At 41.7% G+C, this 25,678-nt stretch overlaps 1 long non-coding RNA gene across 1 annotated transcript; it reads left to right on the top strand.

Annotated features, from left to right (window-relative positions):
- The first annotated feature begins 12,788 nt into the window (after positions 1-12,788).
- LOC107054940 lies at positions 12,789-17,633 on the top strand. Its single transcript, XR_001469813.4, has 2 exons — positions 12,789-13,418; positions 14,182-17,633. It is a non-coding gene; the product is annotated as an uncharacterized LOC107054940 (long non-coding RNA).
- The last annotated feature ends 8,045 nt before the right edge of the window (positions 17,634-25,678 follow it).

Below are 25,678 nucleotides of genomic sequence, written 5' to 3'. Positions count from 1 at the left end.
TCTAAGGCTCCTTTGCTGGTTCATGACTATTTGTTTTTCTATCCATTTGGATATAGGATAAATGTTGATGAAAAAAAGACATTAATTTACTAATTAAAATTAAAAGAGCAATAAAAATACAAGATTCCTCCATAATATAACAGATTTATGACTAATCCTGGATGCTGACAAAGTGATTTCTATAGTTTGGATTTATGGCAATGTGGCTGACAGCAAATACAGCAATTTTGTGCATGAATCATCCCATCTTAGGACATCTTGCTTGTGGAACACCCTTCCTACTCCCAGATCCCTATAGTATTTCATGCTCAGGTTCAAGATCCTATGGGAGAGAAGTGAGGAAGAGGAGAAGAGAGAAAGATCTGTGTGTTTTCCACTTGCAACCCCAAAGAAATCACAGGATCTAGCTTTATTTTGAGGACTCTTTTGCTGATATGTCTGGTAAGACTCAACTTCCATATTTCTCATGTGCAAAGAAAAACTGCGAAAGTTTTGCAGTAATTTATTTTCTATTTCTATAACGCAACAGAAGCTCATGTTCCTTTTGTGCTGACTTTTTCCTGATTTTGGAACATAGGCAATGAACTGAGGGAATTAAACCAACAGTGCTTAAAGATATCATTTTCTTTCCTTTTCTTCTTTTATTTTTTTCCTTTAGGCTGTATCTACTTTGAATTATTAAGGAGCTTTTCCTAATGAATCAGTGGCCCTTATTTCAGAAGCTGAAAACAAATCCAGTCTTTTCTTACAGTGTGAGATAACGTAGTAAGCATAATTTAAATAAAATATTTTGCATGTGGATGTAAATCTGGAAATTCACATAAATAGATGTAAATATATGTCTTGAAGACTTTATCTCTGTCAAGGAGATCTGACATATGCTTAGAGGGAAAGATAATGCGAGGAAATCTTTGTCAGAACGTTAGCGTGCGTCAACTCCATAAACTCCAGCCATAAAACTCAAGGTCAGTGAAGGAGGAAAAGTATGCAAAGAGTACTCAGTTATCAACTATCTTCTGGCTAGAGACCACAAAGAAGGGCTTCTCTGCCACGTAGTAAAGGTTTGTGTCCCAAAGGATTACTGAGGAACTTCTGGTGTCCAACACCAGAATCTTGCATATTTGAAGAGTAGATTCCAACTGGCCTTCTCTTTCTTACAGTAAGCTGCTTTGTGGTTCTGTCCTACGTTGTCATTATGTTTTACACATAAACTTTTCAACATAACTTGCCCCATTTCCTCCTGCTCGCAAAATGAAGTCAATGAAGTATGATTTCTGTCTGGCAGAGAGGTTTTTGAGGTTGGATGCAGAGGTTTCTGAGGTTATACTCAACAAATCTTGAGAACACCTGACAGAGAAGATTTGGAGATATCAGAGATGCTGATATATCTAATATACCAGTGTCTGGAGCAGGACAATGAAGCTGTGAAGGCTCTGGAGCACAGTATTTTGGGGAGAAGCTGAGGGAACTGGGGTGGTTCAATCTGGAGCAGAAGAGGCTCAGAGGAGACCTCATCACTCCCCACAACTCCAGAAAAGAGGTTGTGGCAAGGTGGGGTCTCTGCTCCCAGGTAACAGCATTAGGACGAGAGGTAACGGCTTCACATTGCACCAGGAGAGGTCCAGATTGGATATTAGGAACAATTTCTTCTCAGGAGTGGTGATGCACTGGCACAGGCTGCCCAGGGACGTGGTGGAGTCACCATCCCTGGAGATGTTCAAGAAACATAGAGGTGTGGTACTGAGGGATGTGGTGGAGGTGGGTTGAGGTTGGACTGGATGATCTTGGAGGTCATAGAATCATAGACTCTGTAAGGTTGGAAAAGACCTCTAAGGTCATCCAGTCCAACTATCCACGCACCACCAATATTGCCCACCAAACCACATCACCAAGTACTACATCTACTCTTTCCTTCAGGTCTTTTCCAACCTTACTCATTCTATGATTCTAATGCATTCTTCGACATGTGCAGTGACCCACCCTGGCTCAGCTCTAAAACTGATGCTTAAAGTGATGAGTTCCCCAGTGGTCTATGGGCATTCTCCTAAGGAAAAAATAACTTTTCTGACCTTCTGTTGTACAGTAGAGTCAAGCACCTGCATGATACTTGCTCCTCACATTACTACTAACCCCCAAATTAAGGTTAATAGTCCTAGATGGAGTGTTCCAGTGCTGTGCAAATGTGTGCCTTGTGTAGCTCCACAAAGATGAAACTAAAACTGTAGCCAAACCTCCGCAGACCAAGAGTTTTATGGAGCCTGGTTATGGAATGAATCATCACTACTGTGACTCACAGCTTCATTTCTTGGGTAAAACATAAAATAAATGTGTGAAATCCCAGCCTGGTGAGAGACTGCTATTCCACTCCACAGGCTCAGTACCATGAGGATTGTGATGTACAACGTCAGTGAATTTCAACTTACAGGGTTGGGAATTGTGGAAGGGGAGAGGAATGATATCATGAACCACTCCTTTTGAGGATTATATTTGCTTCAGACCATGTGTGGATACAGATTTCTCTGGGAATTACCAGAGCTCCCAAGCAGGGTGGTAGGTGACGCAAATCATTATGCAGAGAGCTGGATCTGGAGTGCTGTCCCCACTAATCCCTGCAGCACAGCACGACTGGGATTGTGCACAGACAATTCCAGTAAAAGCTGCAGGCTTGCAAACACTGTGCTACTCCAGTAAGGAGTGATATGCACTGAACAAATTCCATGGTGTACAGCAAAGATAAAGATGGAAATCCACTGCGTGATCACAGTTATTTTGTGGGTGCAATCAAAAAGTGGTCCCCAGAGTTATAAGGTGCTTTTCATTGCCATGAATGAGGCTCTACGCTATTTGGGTGCATTCTCCAATGTTCAAGCAGTAAAGTCCCATGAAGTGTATTGAGTTGTTTTGGTTTTGTGCAGCTGTAAATTCGAATTCAGTCACAGGATCCCACCCCATCTTTGTTCTTTAGAGCAAGCCTGGAAGTTTCTAAGAATCCTCCTGGTTTCCAAACTGTTGTCTATCACCATACAAAATGCAAAAGGTTATACATTACTCAGCCCTTTGTACTCCACATTTATGTACAATTTCTTTGTGATTCACGTGTGTTCTATATCAGACAATTCACTCTTCTTATACAGACTGCACTGAAAAATAAGACCAAAAATAAGACCATTCTTGTATAATGGTCCTGGACAACTTGCCTGTAGCTGTCCCAGTCCTAAATGTTGAACTCAACAATCTCCAGATGTGCATTCCAACCTCAGTGATTCTGTGTTTTTGTGACTCTGTGACATAGCCCTGGAAACCTAATGACCTCAAAGGACATAATCACACTAGGTCAGGATTATATGCAACAAAATCTTGAATCCCTATAAGGAAGGGATCCTGCACTCTGGTAACCTGTATCAATGCTACTCCAACCTCTTCAGATAACAATTTGTCCCAGTGATCATCCTGACTGTCTCAAAACACACTTTGTGGCTTTTTTTGCCTTTTGTGTTTTCTGGCACCACTGAAAACCATTCCCATATGTAACTGCCTATGGGCTGTACTGACTATTTGATCCCTGTCACCCTCCTCTTTGCATGGCTGACAAAGCCCACCTCACCTCATTTTTCTTCATAGGCTCTGTGTCCCAGGCCCAACCATCCTATTCACACTCCACCAGCCCTTGTCTATGATGTCCTGGATGAGCCCCAGTTTTGTCTACAAGGATGGAGGGGATTGTTGAACTACAGTAGAGTGTAAACGACCAAAGCCACACAGCAGGTGGCAATCCTGCCCTGTGAGTCTGTGAGAGAACACATCACCCACTTGCTCCGTGAGAGATAGATGAGAGAGAGAGAGAGATGAGAGTCAAGATAAGGTCCAGAACTGCCAGCGTTGAGAGTGGGAAATGCCAAGGAAAGTTATATCTCACCATTCTCTGGCATCCATATGACTAATCACAAGATCAAAGAACAGCTTGAGTTGGAAGGACTTTTAAAGGTCATCTAATTCCAATCCCCCTGCCCTGGGCAAGAACAGCTCTCAGGCTACCCAAAGGCCCATCCAATCTGGGATGAGGAATACACAGATTCTTTGAGTAACTTCTTCCAGTGCTTCACCACCCTCTGAGTAAAGAATTTCTTTCTAATACCTGTTCTCAATCTACGTTCTTACGTTTTGAAACCATTACCTCCTGTTCTATCACTACATACATTTCTAAAAAGTCTCTCTCCATCTTTGTTGTAGGTTCCGTTAAGTACTGAAAGGATGCAATGAGGTCTCCTTGGAGCCTTCTCTTCTCCAGGCTGAGCAAGCCCAGCTCCCTCAACCCTTCTCGGTGAGAGAGGTGTTCCAGTCCTCTGAGCATCCTCATTGCCTCCTCTGGACCCGCTCTAACAGGTTCACGTCTTCCTTGTGCAAGGCTCCCCAGGCCTGGATGTAATACCACATTACACTTCTGGGGAGGACATGGAGACCCAACATTGCTTGGGCATATGCTCATAATTTGGTTTCATCTGCAAATGTAAGCAAAATCATTCCAGTGCAAGGTGTTAAATGGAAATATTGAATACCTTTGGCTCACACAGACTCCTTCCAAATCACACTTGATAGAAAACCTTTGTTTGAGAGTGAATCATAACAATTTCTTGAGTGTTCTTTTCTCAAATCAGTCTCACAAGGATGCTGTAATTATTCTATGATGAGATAATTGTCTCAGAACAAGTACAGTAAAACCAAGTTGTTCAGTCAAGGTTACATTTGAAAGACATTCACATATATCTTTCATAGGCATTCAAATAGTCATAGACATAGACATCCAAATTGTCTTCCCACTTCAAAGTGGGAAGTCCAAAAACTACACAGCTAGATAAGGGTGTTCTGTTTGTTTTCAGAGCTGAAATATTTTCTCAGGCATAAAACACTGCAGAAAATGTGAGTTTGTTTTTAAAGGTAGCACAAGTTGGCAGTAGAGTTGCAAAAAATGCTTCCCATCACTTTTGGCAAGATTTGAGGCAATCTGAAGTGTTTTAACATCTTTACTCCTCTGGTGTTGGATGGATTGTTTGGATGTATTGTATTCACTTCGAATATTTCGTTATGTATTCCACACGTAACAACATCTCATGGTTGGTTTGAATCCTCTCCAATCACTCCCTGCTCTTTCAGCCCAACCTCTGCTTTAATAAGGCTTTAATGAAGGCTTTTGTTGGAAAATTCAGTCTACACCCAGGATATCAACTGACAAACACTGCAGTCTGGTATACAGATAAAATGCCAGCCAGTAAGAATGCCTAAGAGGAAGGTAACTCATTCTTTACAAGTCTACCAGTGAGCAAATTCCAGATTTCAGCTATTTAAGGGACCCCTTTCAGAAGGGCTCGAGGCCCTGCAAGAAGCGCTACGATCTTGAAGCACGGGTTCATGACAGTTTCCTTTCCAATCTCCACCTCAAGCCATCCCTTCTCACAAAAAAACAAAAAACAAACAAAAAAAAAAAACCACATTCCTTCACCTCCTCCTACTCTGTAGCTGTTTTTATAGCTTCGCTATTTCAACAGCGCTACCGCAGAGATTGAAATAAGAATGTAAGTAATAATTCTGCCACCCAGAACAATTTTCAAGGCTTATCACAGCTCCCTGGGTTGATCTCTGATTTTCCAAATCAACTGAAGTACAAAGAAGGGAAACAATTAAATTTCTAATTTTCCTGGGCTTTTTCTCTTTGTGCAAGTCCATCCTATTTCAGGAGGTCACCTCAGGGATCTGTGGGGACAATGACATGCTATTTATTTAACCGGATAGAGGCAGAGGAGAAATTTCAGTTTATAAGTTTAGCAGAAAAGCGCAAAGAACCTCGCTGATTCGCAACAGGTGTGACTCTGTGTAGGTACTTGGTTTGCCAACTCCCAGCCTGGATAATCTCACAGACTGGAAGTGATGATAGGTCTACCACCATATAGATATATGTGGATGTGAGCATTGTGGATGTGAGTCAGAATAAACGACTTTTTCATAGTTTCACGTGGTGGATGAGTCTCCTATCCATGCAAAACTATACCAAAAGCAAAGAGAGCCTGGAGCAACAGTGCAAAACCGCGGAAGGAGAGGGGATTGGATCTGCTCTGGGTTTAGCTGAGATAATTTTCTTCACAGTAGCTCAAATGGCGTTGTGTTTTGTATTTGTGCTTTCCTGTCTACAGATGGGAAGTTGTGAATGAATTCCTTATTTTGCTTTTCCTTTTTGCGTACTACAGAAAGAGCTGGGTGGCAAACACGATCGGTTATCTTTTTACTTTGTCTCTATCTTTATTTTAGCTGAGAGTTGTCTAATGAAAACAATGGAATAATGAATTATTTCAATAATAAACAAACAGTCAATAACCAGTGTATAATCAAAACCATTCCGTGGGTCTCATTGTACATCTTGAAGGTATATTCATATTTTGAGTCCCAAAGTGCTCAGACAATCAAGTATGAAAATTCTAAAAGCAACTTCCATAGAATCAAAGAGTCATAAAGTCAAAGAATCACAGAATCATAGAATCATGGAATTGTGGAGTCATGGAATCATAGAATCACAATATCTTGAGTTGGAAGGGACCCCTAAGGATCATCAGGTCCAACTCCTGGCTTCTCACATGAGTGTGAACACTCACAGTTCTGGGGGCAGTAGGAGAACCATGTACCCTTTCCAGGCATTTGATAACTTACAGCTTTTATCCCACAGAGGGAGCACCACTGTTGGATGTGCTAACACATGGTCACTCTATGGGTTTTTCAGAATAATGATCTCAAGTATAGTAGGGCAAAGATCTGAAGGAGTATTTCACATGCACTCATCATTCCTTTAAAAAATAATGACTTTATAATTAAGAGTTCTGTACCACAGCTGTAAAAGTCCACTTCCAACATAGTGAGATAAACAGACTGTTTACAATTGCAGTTTTCTCTATTACTGTGATCCCAGAACTTGGGGAAGGCAGGTTGTATCTGAGCTCCCTGCTGTGGGGAAAAGGCCATTAACCTCATTTCCAGCAGAGACCAATTTCTGCAGAAGAAAGAGGGAAGGCAAATGCCATTCCAGCCTACTAATTGTTTAATGCTGTTCAACCTTTTTTCCTGACCCTTCTTCTCATATTTCCCTTGCATAACATCATCATCTGACACCTCCAAGTGCTAACGTGCGTGCAAACTTTTATCTCCCCATGAAGGGAGACCTCTCCTCTGCTTCAGGTTGAATTATGTGGATACTTAGAACATTTTTACTGCAGGGATCTCTGAAAGGAGATGGGAAAGTTTTTAAGATAAAATAAGACAGAAAACTCTGGTTCAAATAAAATGTAGAAAGCATCTTCCTAATCAGAAAATCCAATGGCTGCTCTCAAAATAATGCCTCCTATTTTATGATGATGACCCCAATGTCAGGAACAGATGTTGGGGCTGGCTATGACATCAGAGGTTGAACATTTCCACCCACATCCCATTACATTTTGTTGCAGTGTGACAGGTGGAAGCAGAGGGGCACTCTGACAGAGTGGTGTCTGACACGGAACTGTACATGAAGCAAAAGTGTGTCACTGAATTCCTCCACGCAGAAAAACGTCACCCACTGACATTCACTGACGCTTCCTGAACATTTATGGAGGCCAAACAGTGGATGTAAGCACAGTGAGGGGTGGGTGATACATTTCATAGCTCATGGTGGTGACTGCGTTGAAAAATAGCATTTTGCAGCTGAGAATTTACTCTACCAAACAGTGTCATTGTGCTCCTTCTATTGGTTGTAGCTTCCATGGAGATAAATATGAGGCATTACTTTCAGAGCAATCTACATGCATTTCAGCGCTCGTTCCCACCACTTTCCAGCAGAAATACTCCCAAGCGAAAGCCAGCTTCGGCTGTACCTGAATCATGCAAATTGCAGCTTGAAAATACCCAACGCAGGAGGGGTTGCGGAGGCAACTCAACGGCTTACACGGGATCAGAGGCAAGGAATGGTGAATTCCTAAATGCTTTAAGAAATTCCCGGGCAGAGCTAATATGTGACAATAAAAGTCCTTCAGACAGGAATTCGGGGTCATAGGCAGATGAATGCCCTCAGTTCGTACCAATTCAGCTCTCGCAGCAATTTTGGAAGCACTGAAATAGTTCAGATTCTCGATCCTTTTTTTTTCACACATGCTCTTTATTTGCAATAGTGGTAATACTTATCTATGGAAAAGGAGATAGAAGGCCTTTGTTAAAATGAAAGGAAAGCAATTTATATGCCTGGAAGGAAAAGATTTTTCGCATCACTCTGTACGTGCCTTTTGCCTCTGATGTTCTGGAAAAGTCTTGAATTGATCAAATTTAGAGTACAGGGATGGTAAGGTGTGCAACAGTACATGCAAACACCTCACACTGACAAAAGCCAAACAAACACAGCACTTACAAAGCAGCACAATGAAGTAACCGAGTTAAATCTGAACTCTTTTGCACAAGGACATGACAGAATAACCACTGCTATAATTTCTGATAAATTCTTCTTATAATACAGACAGCTGGTTGGTTTTATTCTTCTTCCATTCTGCTGTCATCAGAGGGCAGAGTTCAGGTTTTTGTTGCCTTGTGTACTCCGTATTTTTTTAATACTTGCCAATAGTGGTCAGTTTCCTTATTTTTGTTGAGTTATGCTGTGTGTGGGTATGGCTGTGTGCTCCTTGTCTCACCATTCAAAGATCTGAAATATCAGCTCAGCTTACTTTTGCAATCACAGTATCTTTAAGGTTGGTAAAGAGTTTTAAGGTTGCCCAGCCCAACCCCAACCCATCCCCACCGTGCCCACTGCCCACAGTGAACACATCAAGGGATGGTAACCCCACCACCTCCCTGTGCAGCTGTGCCAGCGCATCACCCCTCTTTCTAAGGACAAAATTTCCCTATTATCCAACCTAAACCTCCCCTGGTGCAACTTAAGACCATCACCTCTCGCCCTACTGCTGTTACCTGGGAGCAGAGGCCAACCCTCACTTTGCCTCAACCTCCTTTCAGGAGTTGTAGAGAGCAATGATGTTGTAAATCTGTAGATTTGTGTCATACACCACCAAATCCCTAATTTTTTCTCTCTGCTTGAACAGCTGTTGCCCAGCAAAATGACAGTAGGATTGCTCCTTTCATTAGGGCTCTTCTGCCATCTCCTGGACAAGAGGCACAAAGCTCCTTTTACAGGAGACTGTTTCAGTTAACTCAAAAAGTTACAGATGGGATCTGAATGTTCATTTCTGCCCTGTTGTAAAGAAAACAAATAAACAACAACAAAACCAACAGCAAGGAAGTAAGCCATATGCTACATAGGAAGAGAGGAAAAGGCCTCGAGTTGTGCCAGGGGAGGTTCAAGTTGGATATTAGGAAAAACAACACTGAAAGAGCAGTGAGGCACTGGCACAGCTGCCCAGGGAGGTGGTGAAGTCACCATCTACCATCAAGAACCGTGGAGATGTGGCACTGATGGACATGGTCAATGGGCATGGTAGGATAGGTAGGATGGGTTGGGGCTGGGCTGGATCACCTTAGAGGTGTTCGCCAATCTTAATGATTCTATGATTCTATGATTGCCTTTATACAAAGAGTTTTAAGACCTGAAATAATGTTTCTCAAAGCTCAAAGACAAGAGAAAGTTATGCAATTAACGGCTCAGCTAGTTTTACAGAGTTTTCAACCAAACGTAATGTGCATATAGTCTGGTACAAATATGGCACCAGTGCATCAATATAAGTGAATTCTGATGGAAATATTGGAAGCGGTGTATTTTCTTGTTTAACCCCAATGTCAGCATTCCCAGCACCAGGCATGATGATTAATAGGACATTCTTGAAAAAAACCTGAACTGCTTACAAACCAATTTAATCATTCTGGACCAAAATACGACTGCGTAGGGGAATTTTCACCTCCAAGCTCTCAGCCTGGCACATCCTTGCTTGTGTTAATGCACTAGTAAGGTTTGGAAAATGTTTACAGTGACTTTGAGTGCTGTTGCTGGCCAGTTCCCTTAGTTCTTGCTTGGTCAGCATTGACATGCACTTTGGTAAATGTGTTGTCCAGTTGGGCATCTGTGCTGGTGATGTAACCCATGTTCAAGTATCCAAAACACATCTCTTCCCAGTATAGGCCAGGTATGTCTTTATAAACGGTATAAGAGTGAATGCACATGGGAAATGTAAAGGCTGATGGAAGCTGAAGTTGCTTAAGTTACCATCAGAGATATCTCAGTGGTAACCATGGCAAGTTCAGTGGTAACCATGGCAAAGAAAACTTGTATCACCCAGCCCACAAACCCTAGACAGACTCAGAAGCAAACAGAAGCTCAACTCTTCCTGAGATAGTACGAATACAGAGGTACAGAGAGGAATGAAATGCTTGCTCCCAAGCACAGGGCATCACAGTTAATTATTAACAGCTGTAAATTGTATTTGCTTTATTAATTTGATCAGCTGATACACAAACCAGCAGTATTTGTACAGTCTGGTGTTACTGTGATCTGTGCGGGTATGACTTGTGTCACCCAGATATCAACATGCATAATCACAAATTATTATTGCATATAGCTTGTTTTAAGTGATCTGCACGATTACCATGCCAGGTTCATTATCCCTAGATTTCACAGGCCTGATGAATTTAGGTGAATTCAACTTTCAAGCAGGGACTGGACAGTTTAATGGTTACTTTCAATGACTTTTTGTTTCACAGCTACTTTTAACCACTCCAGTCAATCCTTACTAAAAATGTTGAAGATTCATGGGATACAACATATAACCCACTGCCCATTATATATGGCAACAGAACATTAAAACATCTCTTATCTAATTCTGTCTTTCCTCAGACTTTGTACAATAAAACATCTCATGGCAGCATCAGTGGACAAAGGAAGAGTAACTGTTGTCATCTACCTGGACTTCTGTAAGGCCTTCGGCATGGTCCCACAACACATCTGTATCTCAGAGTTGGAGGCACATGGACTCCGATTGTGAACTATTCATTGGATAAGGGCAGTCAGCCCATCCGGTTACCGTGCAGCTATTGCATAGAGTCTTAGCATCATCGCATCATGGAATCATGGAACGACAGAACCATACAATCATAGAATCATTACCCTATAGCAATGCTCTCCGACAAGCTTTCCTATCTTTCCTGTAGGCCCCCTTTCAATACTGGAAGGTCTCTCTAAGTTCTCCCCTGAGCCTTCTCTTCTCTAGGCTAAGTTTCAACTTCCTTGGCCTTTATTCATAGATGTCTATATGTTCTCTGCTCTAGCAGTATCTGTTAGCCCATAGCAGACAACACACCTCACATTTTCACCAGTCACCCTTCTGTTATGAACAGGTTTCAAAAGTGAAATGAAACTTATCACAGCTATTCTCAGCCAGCACCATTAATCACAAAACATCTTCTATAAGCTCTATAGCTAAATATTGAATATTGAATGCCAGAGGCTCCCTGAATGATTCTGAGACATCAGGAGGAAGGGAATGAACAGACACTGGTAGAGCTGTATGTAAGAAACCATTTATGCTATAGTTGCATTGAAGAGAACCAGAAAATCAAGTCTAAGTGTGGGGAAAAGGAGAAAAAAAATGATTCATAGCTCCAGGCAGTGTCTGTGGCTGGAGGGGATGCTTTGACCAAGGTCACGGAAACTTATTTGCACAACTGCTTGTGCTAATGTTGTTTAGAACGAATAGGATAACATTTCAGAGGTTGTCTGTTATTATTCTGTCATGTGCTAGGAAAATCTTTAACCGGGACACAGATAAGGAGATTGTTTTGAACAACAAACAGAGTTTTATTACTTAACATGTTTAGTGTTAGGGTAGAAACAACGAAAGAACAGGTGAAACCCATAAGGATGGTCCAGAGAAGGGAACACTGCCAGGCTCAGCAGAGACCCCCAGCCTTGCTGCTCAGCCCTTCTCCCCAAGAGAGGGCAGAAGGACCATCCTTCTGAATCCCAGCTCTTATTGTAGCCATCTCTTTTTTATTATTATTATTTGACAGATTCCCAGCAGCCTCGCTTGTCTGGAGAGACATCTCCAGGCACGGCTCCTTCACCTTCATTGCCGCCATTCTTCTTTGCTTAATGCAAACCTTGACTTGCTCTCTCCCATCAGCCTTCATCCAGAAAGCATTAAGAACCTCACTCTGTTAACTACCCTTTTTCCACCATCCATTAAGCAACCTGAGGACAATAGCTGTCCATTTGCAATCAACGGGGGCTGACCCTACACCCACTTTGCTGAGATGAATGGTGGTGGTGGTGATGTCCTTCTCCTTTTAACTATTCTCCAGGGGATGCAGTAGCAGCAGTAAGGGATGTTCTTTGGAGTCTTGCAAAGTTCAGAAAGCTACAATCCAGTCAGCTTTACCTCACTCCCTGGAAAGTTTATTGAGCAAACCCCCATGGAATCTGTTTCTAACCACACAGAGGAAAAGAAGGTAACAACTAGCAGTGATTTATTAAAGGCAGGTCAATGCAATTGCCTTCTACGATGACTGGTTCTATGGGCAAGGGAAGAGCTGTGTACATTTCACACTTTAAGTTTAGCAAAGTGTTTGGTATGGTGACCTTAATGTCCTTAGACCTAAAGTGAGGATATATGGACTGCATGGAAGATCTATAAAGCAAGTGGAAAATTCACTTGGCTGTCCAATTAAGAAGATAAGTGGAACAAAGTCCAACTGACGGCCAGTCACCAGCAACTCAGGGTCCAACACTGAGGGCAACACCACGGTCTGCTGTAATAATCTGGATAATGGGACAGAATGCACTCACAGTAAATTTGTAGGTTATGCCAAATTGGTCAGGGAGAGCAGTCAATCAACTGGAGTTAGAGCAGTGGTGTTTCTGGGAGGGTGAAGGTGCTCTCCATTTGACTCTTCTGAAAGGGTACCTGAATATCAGGTTCAGTTGAAGACTTCTCAGTATACGGAAGGTATTAATACACTGGAGCAAGTCCAGCTGAGGACTACCAAAGCCAATGGGAATTGGAGCACAGTGGGGAGAGGTTAAGGGAACTGGATTTGTTCAGCCTGGGGAAGACAGGACTGTCATTTCTATCTGAAAATACCAACTGGCCTGATGGGGAGAAGACAGAGCCAGGCTCTGCTCAGCCAGCAGTAGGTGAAGAGGCAATAGGCACAAACTGGAAGATCGAAATTTCAACTCAATTAAAGGAACATGCTTTTTGCCATGAAAATAGTCAAATACTGGAACAAGGACCCAAAACGATTTCCACCCTTGGAGGTAATCAATACTCAACTAGTGAAGGTCTGGACCTGCTTTGGCCAGGAGATTGGAGTAGACAAGGGATTGTTTGTGGTCTTCTGTAGCCTACACAATTTTGTGGTTCTATGATTTCACGTAGCAGTGTCTGTGGAGTTACTGCAGTAGTGGAGAAGTGGTAAGTGCTAATATTGAGTGGTTTGAATCTGTTACATGCAAAGATATGTGGTCTCAGGATTTTGTGCCAAGATATCAGCTTTTGAGGTATAGAGATAGAAAAATTAGACCAACTTCTAGGCCTGTGACTGTCAGCCTTCCCACACTCATCAGGTCTCCTGAGTGTTTTCTTCTTGTTATATCTATTACATTAACTAAACTCCCTTTGGTTATAAGGCCTGACATGAGCTCACTGCTAAAGACAGGACAGTCCTTGTTGTAATGGCACAATTTTAATGCACGCAAAAGCGTAACAAGCACATTTGCAGCTTTTATTTACTTTCCAACTTCAGTCTCTTTCTTTTTATATAACTTCAGCCAAGGAGGAATGATTCCCTCCTTCTGCTCTCCACTAGCAAATAGCTACTTAGAGCCTCCTTAACATGGAATTTTGAGCAGATTTCCCACAAAAGAGAGGATAAGATTTCCCTCTTGTGGCTAAATGAGAGAAAGGTAGGCTGGAAAAAATATAATAATACCAGTCTGTAAAGTTTACTGCTGACCTTATTATAGCCATTGCTTTTTCCTTCATCTTCTCATCCCTTCTGAAATAAACAATAATGAAAAGCAACATAAAAGTTGCTCCATCTAAAGGTTATTCTCACTCTTTAGCTCTGCATATGCACTTGCCTACCAGTCCCATAACTTTTAACACTCTTTACCATCATATTTTGTGAATTGTGGATTTAAGCCTTCAGATCACCTCTAATTGCTCATGTTCACAGCATGTGGACAACAAGGACCAACGTGTTCAACTGGGACGCCAGATGGACGTGAGTCAAAAAGGTCACCGCGTGGTACAAATGGCAGTCACAGCTGGGGATATGAAGAATAATGGCCTGCAGAGCACATGGATTAACCTTTACATTTATTAGGAGATGTGATCCAGCAAGAATGACTCCAGCAAGAATCACGTGTCCTTGGAGAAATGCAGACACAATGAGGGTGAGGATGAAAGCAGCCCTTGCATTTGTAGGATGCTAATAAAAAGAATCCGGCCTGATCTCTATTTCTGTGCTGAACAGAACTGGAAATAGTGGGTGTGAACTGCAGCAAAGGGATAAAATCATAGAATCATTAAGGCTGGAAAAGACCTCTATGATCATCAAGTCCAACAGTCAGCCCACCCAAACCATACCCACTCATGGAATCATTAAGATTGAAAAGATCTCCAAGATCATCCAGTCCAGCCATCAACCCATCATCTCCATTAATGATGAATCAATGAGAAAAGCTTTTAAATAGCAGACATGGTGAAACTTTGGGATTTCTGAGAAAGTTGTGGAGTTCCCTTTCTTGTAGGGATTTAAGAACAAGTTAGACATGCACTTGTCATGAATGATTCAGAAAGAGTTGCTTCTGCTTTGGAAGACAAATGTAGATACGTTGTCCACTGTAAATCTCTGCGGATCAATAGTTGGGTGAACTATTCTGGTTTCATATGGGCATATCCTTCTTGGAGACAGCATGTATTCTGGTAACCCTTGCATTTCTTTATTTCTCCCCTTTCATTCCTAATGCAATAGATCAAGTAATAAGATATAGTGATAGAACTGAACATTTCTAAAGAGATCTCTAAAGTTATACCAATGGATCTATGTGTCTGGTTACCTGGTTCCATGCTGATGTTTAACCTCCCAGTAAAAATCCCTTCCTTAAGCTTTAGGAAGCTTTAGATGGCCTTTAAAGGTCTCTTCCAACTCCAACCATTCTATGATCCTGTGATATTGCCTGACTGGGTGCAGCAAGCAGCCTTTGCCCACATCACCCCATAAAGCTTCACAGTAAATGAGAATGTGTTGCTATGCGGCTCTATGTGGCTGCTTGCCAGTTTTGATCTTCGAGTGATCAGCCAGCCTCAGGAAACAGGATCTGTAATTACGTCTACTTTACACTGAGAAAACATTATTCGTGCCATAAATTCTTTGAGGTAGGGCTTGTATCTCTTGGATTTTATTTAATCCCAAGAATGCTGATGCTTGACAAACAGAGACTGGCTTCACTCTGTTTAAGCATTAATCTGCCCAGTTTCTCTTCAAATCCAGCTATCTTCTGACATCCTGTACTCACAAATATCACATGCCAGATGCTTCCTTAATGACACTCTGGTCCCTAACTGATTTAACTGCTATTTATGTAAGATCATCCCCTCTTATCCTCTTATCTATCTTTTTTTCCCCATGTTTATTCCTCTCCAAACCACCAAACATCATACAGTAAGTTTAATGAGACCCTGATATTCTCTTCCTTTGCAGCACACAACAGAATGGGAAATTGGTACCCAGTAGTTACTTTCTCTCTCTCAAGGCAGTCATTAGCTCATTCTCTTTACCAAGTCACCAATTGTGGAGGGGATGCATACAATGAAGCATCATCTGTTAAAGTCATAATGTGTTCATCTTACATTTTTGTAAAACCAACTTTCTTCCATTGTTGTTCCATTTTCCCTGTTTGCTGCAAAATGCTACCATGTTGAGTCAAATGTGTGAAAAAATAAATGAATGGCTTTCTGCAGAGTTTGGGTTGGTCTGCCAATCATTGCACCTTTACAGTGACTTGGGGGTATGTTAGCACTCTTCCAAACAAGCATTCTTGGACGAAGTAAAACCAACATGCTGCCATAGGCATAGACTCTGAAAAAAGCAAGGAATGCAGCCTGGAAGGTGTGGCAGACACAGAGTTTCAACAAAATGTTATTTGAAATTCAAGGTCATAATTATAAACTTCTATTTGAAAAGTCACATTCAGTATTCTCACTCAGTTTTTGCAGTTACAGACAGACTGACAGACAAGTCCACGAAGTCCAACTCAAAGCTGAATCCTTGACAAGGCAAGACAATACATTAATTGTTTCTTGAGCAAAACCAGCTCTATCGTGACTAAACAACAGAAAAAGACATGGGATGGACGCTGTTCAGGGCTGGAGGGCTAATTAAAACTAGAGGAAACTGGGTGTGCAGCTACCTGAGTGAATAAATCAGCCATGTATTCTGCTGGAGATAATCATTTACAGGACTTGTTTGGATCTGCATACCAACTTTCATGCAGGTGCAATGAATGAGGAAATCAATTATCTGTCATTGTTTAACACTGACATCACCTCCTCTACAAAGCTCCTTGTCTATCTAAATGTGCAGAAATCTCATCCCTCTAGATCTTCAGTTGGGTCAGCTTTTTCTGGAATTACAAATGGGACCCCAAGTTGATTGTTGTGTATAAATGGACAATGAGAGACAGTAAGAACGTGGAATACACACCAAAAAGATGCCATTTCATTAAAACTACCAAGCTCCACTGAGTCTCTTTCCTTGATATTTATGCCCTTCTTCTGCAGTGTTGAATGCTCTACTTAATCTGAAGGTACGTGCCTGAATACTTCTGTTTGTTAAGGGAGAGGTAGCACTGATGTACATGGTTGACCAAAGTGTCAGCGTGCAGCACTCCATTGGCTCCTTCCAAACTTCCCCAGGTGGTAAGCACTCCCTACGTAAATCCCCTCAGAACTAAATGAAAAAGCATGGTCCCTTTTCCAGGCACAGGAAGGACAAGAAAATCATCATGGATTAACCAAAAGGAGGACACGTTTGACCAACTTGATGAGCTTCTGTAATGAAACGTCCAGCTTGTTGGATGAAGAGGAAGCAGTGCTCATTGTCTTCCTGGATGTTGATAAGGTGTATTCTGTTCTCCAGAAGATCCTCCTATAGAAACTGTTGGTGTATGGACTGGAAGAGGATGAAAACTGCTTGAACGGCCTGGCTCAGATGTCAGTGGATAAGTCTAGATGGAGTACGAATGAGCTGACCTTGAGATCAACCCATGCATTATTACCTGGGTTGGGGTTGGACATCCATCACTAGACACCTACAGAAATCAGTTGCCTGGGCTAAAGGAACTGAATCACAGTCAAACATGGGTGCCTACACACTAAGAGACACCAAGCTGCAGCCTGGACATTATTTAAAGCAGATGAATACCAAAAGGAGTGCCAGGAATCAGTCCATCTCCTCATCCACAGGACCAGGGAAGATGAAAAGATGCTGAGCTGATCAAATTATATCTCAGTATAGATGGATCTATCTCCATAAATATAGAAAACAAGTGATCAAACAAAAAAATTGTTTTGATCATCAAATCTGATTCCAGTGTCTGGAAATAAAATATCCCAGCAAGAAGACAAGCGTGCTGAATGTGTTTCTCAGATTTTTGAAGAAAAAAATCACATACACAAAAAATAGATAAGCTACAGCAAAGAGCTAAGACTATTTCTATCAAGACCTCAGACTGTAGTGATATTTTTTTATCCTCATAATTCATGGCATACAAAATATTTAATGTAAATTCTCTTTTTCTATGTATGTCATTGGTTTTATAGACTTTTTATTGCCCATAAACTAAACCACGTCATCACTGGTTCTCTATTTCACCTTTGTTAAAATATTACCCAAAGGACAACCACACCTTTGTGTGCTCAGTTTTTGCTGAACACTCATTTTGAGTCCTTTCATTCACGTGATTGCAAGGAGTGAGAACACAACCTAGATTATCCCTAGGCCAATACCACCAAAATTTCTTGCAGTTGTTTCACATCTTGCCAAGCATAAATACTTCACATTGAAGTGTCCTTTACTCAGCAAAAATTTCATTTTGAAACAGAAAAGAAAAAAAAAAGGGGGAGACAAGTCACAATTCACCCATATTAAACAAAAATATCTAAGAAATTCTTTTCTGCCTTCAAATTTTTTGAGTAATTTGTAATTAAGGAAATGCTTTTACCAGAGAGATAACACAAGATAGTGTTCATGGTGGGAAGACGTAAGGTGATGAAAAAGGAAAGAGACACAATGTCAGGAGAGAAGGGATACATAAACGAGACTCGAGGCCAACGTGTTTGGGAACTGGGAAATGAATGATGGGATTATATTTTGAATAGGATCTAAGGTGTTCAGATAAGAACACTGGCAGTTAGAACTAGAGGAGAGACAAAAATAATGGAAAATATGTAGAAAGTCTAAGCTGGGAAGGGAAGGGAAGGGAAGGGAAGGGAAGGGAAGGGAAGGGAAGGGAAGGGAAGGGAAGGGAAGGGAAGGGAAGGGAAGGGAAGGGAAGGGAAGGGAAGGGAAGGGAAGGGAAGGGAAGGGAAGGGAAGGGAAGGGAAGGGAAGGGAAGGGAAGGGAAGGGAAGGGAAGGGAAGGGAAGGGAAGGGAAGGGAAGGGAAGGGATCAGTAGAACAACCTATTCTCAGAATTTTGAGTTTGTGCAAGATTAGGACTAGATTAGGACTAGAGGGACTAGAGGGAATGGCTTCAAGCTGCGCCAGGGAAGATTGAGGCTGGACATTAGGAAATACTACTTCTCTGAAAGTGTGGTCAGGCATTGGAATGGGCTGCCCAGAGAGGTGATGGAGTCACCGACCCTGGTGGTGTTCAAAGAGTTCAAAGTTTGGATGTTGTGTTGAGGGACGTGGTTTAGCGAGAGCCATTGGTGAAGGGCGAATGGTTGGACTGGATGATCCTGTGGGTCTTTTCCAACCTTAGCGATTCTATGATTCTATGATTCTATGATTAGGAGAAGTGAGTAAGCAAATCACATTAGCACTAGGAGAGTCTAGGGGCAGAAATTAAAGGAAATGAGTAAAGAAAGCTGAGACAAGTACAATGCTGAATCAGAAGGGAAGGATACAGAGGGAAACAAAATGAAAAACCAATGAATTTTAGAAATGGAGGAAAACAGAGTGGAGACTGAGTGTCTGGAGAATGATGCAAAAAATTGGAAGAGTTGAGCAAAGTGATGAGGAAGGTCATAGAAAACTGGGGGAAAAGAGGAGGTCGTGTTTTGGGAAAACCAACACTGAAGTCTTTGTATACCGTAACAGTGAGAAAAGGGAAAATCCCAGGGTAATAAAGATTTCTGACTACTGCAGAGTCACAGGTGGACATCATAATGCTGAATTACAGAGTAATAAAAGGACAGACGACGTCAGAGCCAGTAAGTATAAAGTGATGAACATAGGGAAGAGCAATCATGCAGCAAGTCCCTGAACCAACCAGTGCTATAATACAACACTTTGGAATTATGTAGTTTACTGAATACATCATCTCAATGCTCAAAGGCTGGGAAAAGAAATTAGTGTGTTAGAAGTTACTAGTGAAGGAGTGGAGGACTCACAAAGAACATAATTGTACCACTGCATAAATTTCATAGAATTACAGAATCATACAACCTGGGTTGAAAAGGACCACAATGATCATCTCGTTTCAACCCCCTGCTATGTGCAGGGTCACCGACCACCAGACCAGGCTGCCCAGAGCCACATCCAGCCTGGCCTCCTCCTTGGGCAACTTGTTCCAATGTGAAATTTAGAGAACACTACATTTTAATTTGCACTGCATCAGAAGTAGAACCAAGGCAACAACCTGGCACCATTTTACATGGCTGTAGATTGCGAACTCCCCCCTTACCAGACCCTGGAACCACCAGGTTCAGTCATCTGTTCAAGTTCATGACCCCAGGTATTTAGTTCCTGCTTAGCTAGCACATAACTAGTCACACATGCTAGCATACTCATGTCAGTTTGTGGACTGAATACCACTGAATCCGAATCCAACTGCTTTACAAGCAGAATCAAATAAACAATTTTGGTTGTCCCTAAAGTTCTTCTCCTCTCCTCTCCTCTCCTCTCCTCTCCTCTCCTCTCCTCTCCTCTCCTCTCCTCTCCTCTCCTCTCCTCTCCTCTCCTCTCCTCTCCTCTCCTCTCCTCTCCTCTCCTCTCCTCTCCTCTCCTCTCCTCTCCTCTCCTCTCCTCTCCTCTCCTCTCCTCTCCTCTCCTCTCCTCTCCTCTCCTCTCCTCTCCTCTCCTCTCCTCTCCTCTCCTCTCTTCCTGTCCTGTCCCACCCTACCCAACCCTACCCTTCCCTATCCCTATCCCTATCCCTATCCCTATCCCTATCCCTATCCCTATCCCTATCCCTATCCCTATCCCTATCCCATCCCATTTCATTCCATTCCATTATTTCTAATCACGTTTCTGTCATGAATGAGAAAAACAGAGACTAGTCTTCTAGGACATGTATTGTGTCCCTTTTTCTGATTCCAATTTGCCTCCTGCTCTCCAGGTCACTCCTTTTGGCAGCTAGACCATACTTTGACTACATGTGACCATCACCAACACTCTTTTTCGTGATTTAGAACAATTTGATGGCAGAATCTTCAAACATATCTAAGGCCAAATCTCTGTGTGAAGTACAATTCCTCTGTAATCTCTATATGAAGTTTAGAAGACCTCATTGCTATAGAAAAGACATTCCTATCCAGCAGATCTGCATCACCACATTGGCCTGTTCAAATATCACAAACAGTTGGGTGGAACGTGTTCTAATGAAAAAGATGTATGTCTGCATTGCTTGATGTGGACACTGTCTGTTACCACAAATACCTATCAATTATCCCAAATAGTACAAAAAAGATGTCACAAAAAATGTATTATAGTGTTGCCTATTTCCTTCCTGAGGCACAGGAAAATTCTGATGCAAAAAAACAAACAAACAAACAAACAAAAACTGTGTGGCATTCACTTTGATTTGGCTTGCATGGAAATCCAATGGTGACAGCTAGGGAAATGTGGAGATTGCTGCAGCCCTACTCTGTCCAGAATGCCTGCTGGTGGTGTATTTCAGCAGCATGACATCTATTTGTCATCAACGACACACTGGAATGCATATTAAATAAGAGAATGTGCCCAAAAAGGATAAGGGACAAAGAATGTCTGTGTTCAGCGACCATTATTAAAATAGTATTGCATCAATATTCATGTTATGTTCTTCTATAAGTCCAGTCTGCAGTATGTTGTGCATACTTATTGTAGCAATGTATAAATATGACACTTTTCTTTAACAAAAGCCCTGAGCCAAGAGTTGATTGAAGATAAGGGGAGAAAGATATCAGCATCAGGCTGACATCTACACTATCATTAGTGATTAAACATTAATAGAAAATGCCTGCAGACGATCCATTCTTTCAAACAGAAGAGCCTGGAGATGTCAGAGGTAGTCATGCTGGACTGCACTGAGGAGATATATTCCGACAACTTGATTCTTCAGCTGCAAGGGGTGATTAAATGGTCCTGTAAGGAATAGGCTGGTCTCCACAATTTGTCCAAAATGATAGCTGTTACTGAACAAAGAGAGGAAGATGGAGAAGGGCGCACACGCCTATTATCTTAGCAGTATGCATGCGTGGGGAAGAAATCTGCAGGAACAAATCCAAGCTGTACTTATCAACTGCAGACTTTGAAATCCACTCCTTAGTCTCTTTCTGTGACCTTCTGGCCTTGAAGAAAAAGCTTGTACAAAAGTTAACATACAATATGACACTCTTATTATGCTTAGGTAGTAAAAGCGTAATTGCTTATTGAATTTCAAAATGCTTCTATTCAGCTGACTTTACTAGATTTCAAAATCATGGAATCATTAAGGTTGGAATGTACAAGCCCAACCCCAACCCACAACCACCATGACCACGTCCCTCAGTGCCACATCTCCACAGTTCTTGGACACCTCCAGGGATGGTGACTCCACCACCTCTCTGGGCAGCACGCCCCAAAGCATCACCACTCTTTCTGATGAGAAATTGTCTCTAATATCTGACCTGAACCTCCCTTGGCACAATTTAATGCCAGAAAAGTGTTTCTTTCATGTATCATATTCTCTTCCCTGAGGAGATGATATTTACTACTGTAATTTGAGCATTCTAATAAGGAACATATCAATAAGTCACTCATTCAACTGGAAAAAAAAGGAGATGAAGACAGTTCTCAGTTCTGACTGTGAAGGAATTTTAGATTAAGAAAGCTTCTACATGACTACGTGTGTTTAATCCTTTCACTCACCTGCTGCTCTAGGCTAGATAGAAGCAAATCATTAAATAAACTCAGTCATTACAATCACAAACTTAACTCCAATTCTTAGGAAGGGATTCTTCCAAGATCACATCTGTCCTCCTCCCCAGTGCTTGGAGATTATGACTTGGGAAGTTCACAGAATCATAGAGTCATCAAGGTTGGAAAAGACCTCTAGGATCACCAAGCCCAAATGCAGTTCCAGGGGAGCTCCCATGGTGCCCAGGTCAACAGCAATGGGCAATTTTATATTCTGTTTTTACTGTCCCTTAGGTACTTAGGCAGATTTGTTGCCATATGCAGAACACACTCTCCACCATGCAAAACTCCTGCATTACATCCTTCACATTGCTGACTGTGGTTATGAAGCTTTGGTATGACTCCTTTACTTGGGTTCCCAGTTTCAGGATCTCACATAATGGAGCCAAAAATGTTTTCTTGAGAAGAACATTCAAATTGCATAATATCCCTTCTCCCCCCTTCTTACTTTCTTCCCGGTCTAAACTGGGATAAAGTTAGCTTTCTTTGCAGTGGATGGTATGACGTTTTGCCTCAGATTTAGGAGAAAAGCAATGTTGATGACACACCAATGTCTTAGTTGTCGCAGAACAACAGAATCGAGGACATTTCAGCTTCTTGTATTGTCCTGCCAGTGAGGAGGCTGGGGGGGACAGAAGAAGCTGGGAGGGGACAGAACCAGGACAGAACCAGAAGTGGCCAAAGGGATTTTCCATACCATAAGAGATCGTGAAGAACTGCAAAACTGGGAAGAGATGGACAGGGAACATAGGTGAGCAGGTGGTGAAGAACTGCATTGCGCACCACTTGTTTTTAAATACATATAAGTGTGTATATATATATATTTATCATTATAATTATTTTCCCTTCATTTTCTATCTTAGTAAATTGGCTTTATCTCAGCCTACAAATCTTACCATTCCTTTCTTCAATTATCTTCCCCATCCCAATGGAAGAGGGGAGCCTAATGACTGTGTGGTGCTTGGCTGCCTGCTGGGTTAAACAACAAAAACTGCCTTCAGAGGCTGTTCAGTAAAACCATGTGGCTCAGCAGATGACTCATGCTACCCTCCTCCTGATTCATTAGGTTCCCATTTTCAGCAATAGGCCCCAAAAGTATTTGGATTGCAACTCCTTTCAGCATTAAACATGGTTCCATAACCCCAAGCCTGGATGACTACTTGAAATAATGAACACACAGTAAGTATTTACGATACCAGAGGAAGCATATGGTGAATCACATCTTAACCTGTGAGGTTCTGTTTGAAAAGCACTAATTGGAAACAAAAATACTCAATTTCTCACAGCCGAATGAAAGACAGAATCAATCTGACAGAAAATTGACTGTGTCATGACAATGTAAATCATTATTTTTATCTTCAGATAAAGAACATCTGTTTATTATTCATTCATAAGAAAACTCAGCCAATGGGACATGATGATTATTTCTAATTTTTATCACATTGTAAATAGGAGGCAGGAAATGAAAGGACAGTATAGTCCATAAATGATAGCAGGTGGCAGTCCTGACTTCGCCAAAGCAAATGATGCCTTATAAAGCTCAGTTTATCTTGCCTCTTAGGAAAACAGAGGACCATTTATCAGAAGAAAAGGAAGAATTTACAAGAGCTTAGAGGTGTTTCTGACTCACTGTAACAATCAGAACCTGCTACGTGTCACGCAATTCTTTTCTGAACTCTTTAATATAGCCAAAGTAAATAGCTGCATGAATGACCTTCTGAGAAGGAAATTACAGGAATATACATGACATGGTGGACACTGGATACACAGGAACCAGCCAAACAAATGAAGAGTTTTGTGAATCTCTGTGAGCCATCTAAGTAACTTCAAACTGCTGATGCACCAGCTCTCCAGTTTGCAATGTAGTGCTGTGTGTCATTGGCCTTGAAGAGGTTTCAGTACTCTGATAACTAAAAGTCAAAGTCTGATCTAATTTTCTTGAGACACTCACTTGTGTAATCCTCACTGCTAAGAATTGGCTGAATTAGGCTAAGTTTCACTAGCAGGTCAAGAGAAGTGTTCCTTCCACTCTGCTCATCATTGGTGAGTCCACATCTGGAGTGCTGGGTCCAATTCTGAGCTCCCCAGTACATGAGAGACATCGACATACTGGAAATGTAGGGCCACAAAAGGGATCAAAGGACTGCAGCATTTCTCCTGTGAGGAGAGGTTAAGAGAGCTGCGACTGTTCAGCCTGGAGAAGAGGAGGCTCGGTAGGAATGTCATCTAAATACCTGAAGGGAGGGCAAAAAGAAGAAGCCAGACTCTTTTCCTTGGTGCCTAGTGACAGGCTAAAAGGCAACGGGCAAAAACTGAAACACGGGAACATCATGAAGCACTCCTCCACTGTGCAGGTGACGCAGCAGTAGAACATGTTGCTCAATTAAGTGGTAGAGTCTCCCTCCTTAGAGATCTTCAGGAAATGTCTGGATATGATCTTGGGCAACTTGTTCTACACTGTCCAACATGAGCACAACTCTCGAACCGCATGACTTCAGAGGCACTTTCCAACCTCACCTATTCTGTGACTCTGTGATTATCAGGTTAGCAAGTCAGTGTGCGGCTATAAAAGGACACGAGGTTTGTGAGTCACTGGGAGAACTTCTTTGAAGGTTCCCAGTCCAGCCCTCTGACCCAGTGTGAACACTGGGAGAGTATCGGTAGGGTGATCTTGGTTCTGTTCTCTTTGCCAACAAGTCTTCATTTCAAAATGCATAACCTGCCCTCTCTGTCTGAACCATACTAAGCTGCTGTGCTAACATTTACTGATTTGTCAAGTTAGTTCTAAGAGAAAATGCAAAGTCACTTTTCTATATCCAAAGACATAACTTGAAGTTCAAAATAAGCCCAAGAACTGTTCTGAGTCAGGAAATCCAGTTTCCCAGAGGTGCCAATTTCAAGGCAGCAGTAAGATGCTTAGTGTGGCACTCTTTTTGGCATTTACTCTTGGATATTTTTGTTCTGGAGTACTCAACAGTCTTGAAATAGACACACAGCACTGACATTCCTCTGAGAACCTAGTGGCTGAGTTGAGGCCCCAAAATATATAAAATGGAGGCTTAACAATTGAAAGGGAATAATTTAAAAATGACTAAGTAGTTATATATTACTACTACTATAAGGACCACAAATGGAATAGCAAATTATTTTAACTTCTGGACAACATTAACAAGTTATCTTTTACTCTAGTGGACATTCAGACATGGAAGAGCTTAAATAGGAGATAAGGAAGTAGGTAGACCATCAAAGAAAGAGAAAAAAAAAAAAACCCAAACAAAACAACAAGA

The sequence above is a fragment of the Gallus gallus genome, chromosome 21 (genome assembly GCF_016699485.2).
Source record: "Gallus gallus isolate bGalGal1 chromosome 21, bGalGal1.mat.broiler.GRCg7b, whole genome shotgun sequence".
NCBI classification, from domain to species: domain Eukaryota; kingdom Metazoa; phylum Chordata; class Aves; order Galliformes; family Phasianidae; genus Gallus; species Gallus gallus.
This window is presented reverse-complemented; position numbering and strand designations above follow the sequence as displayed.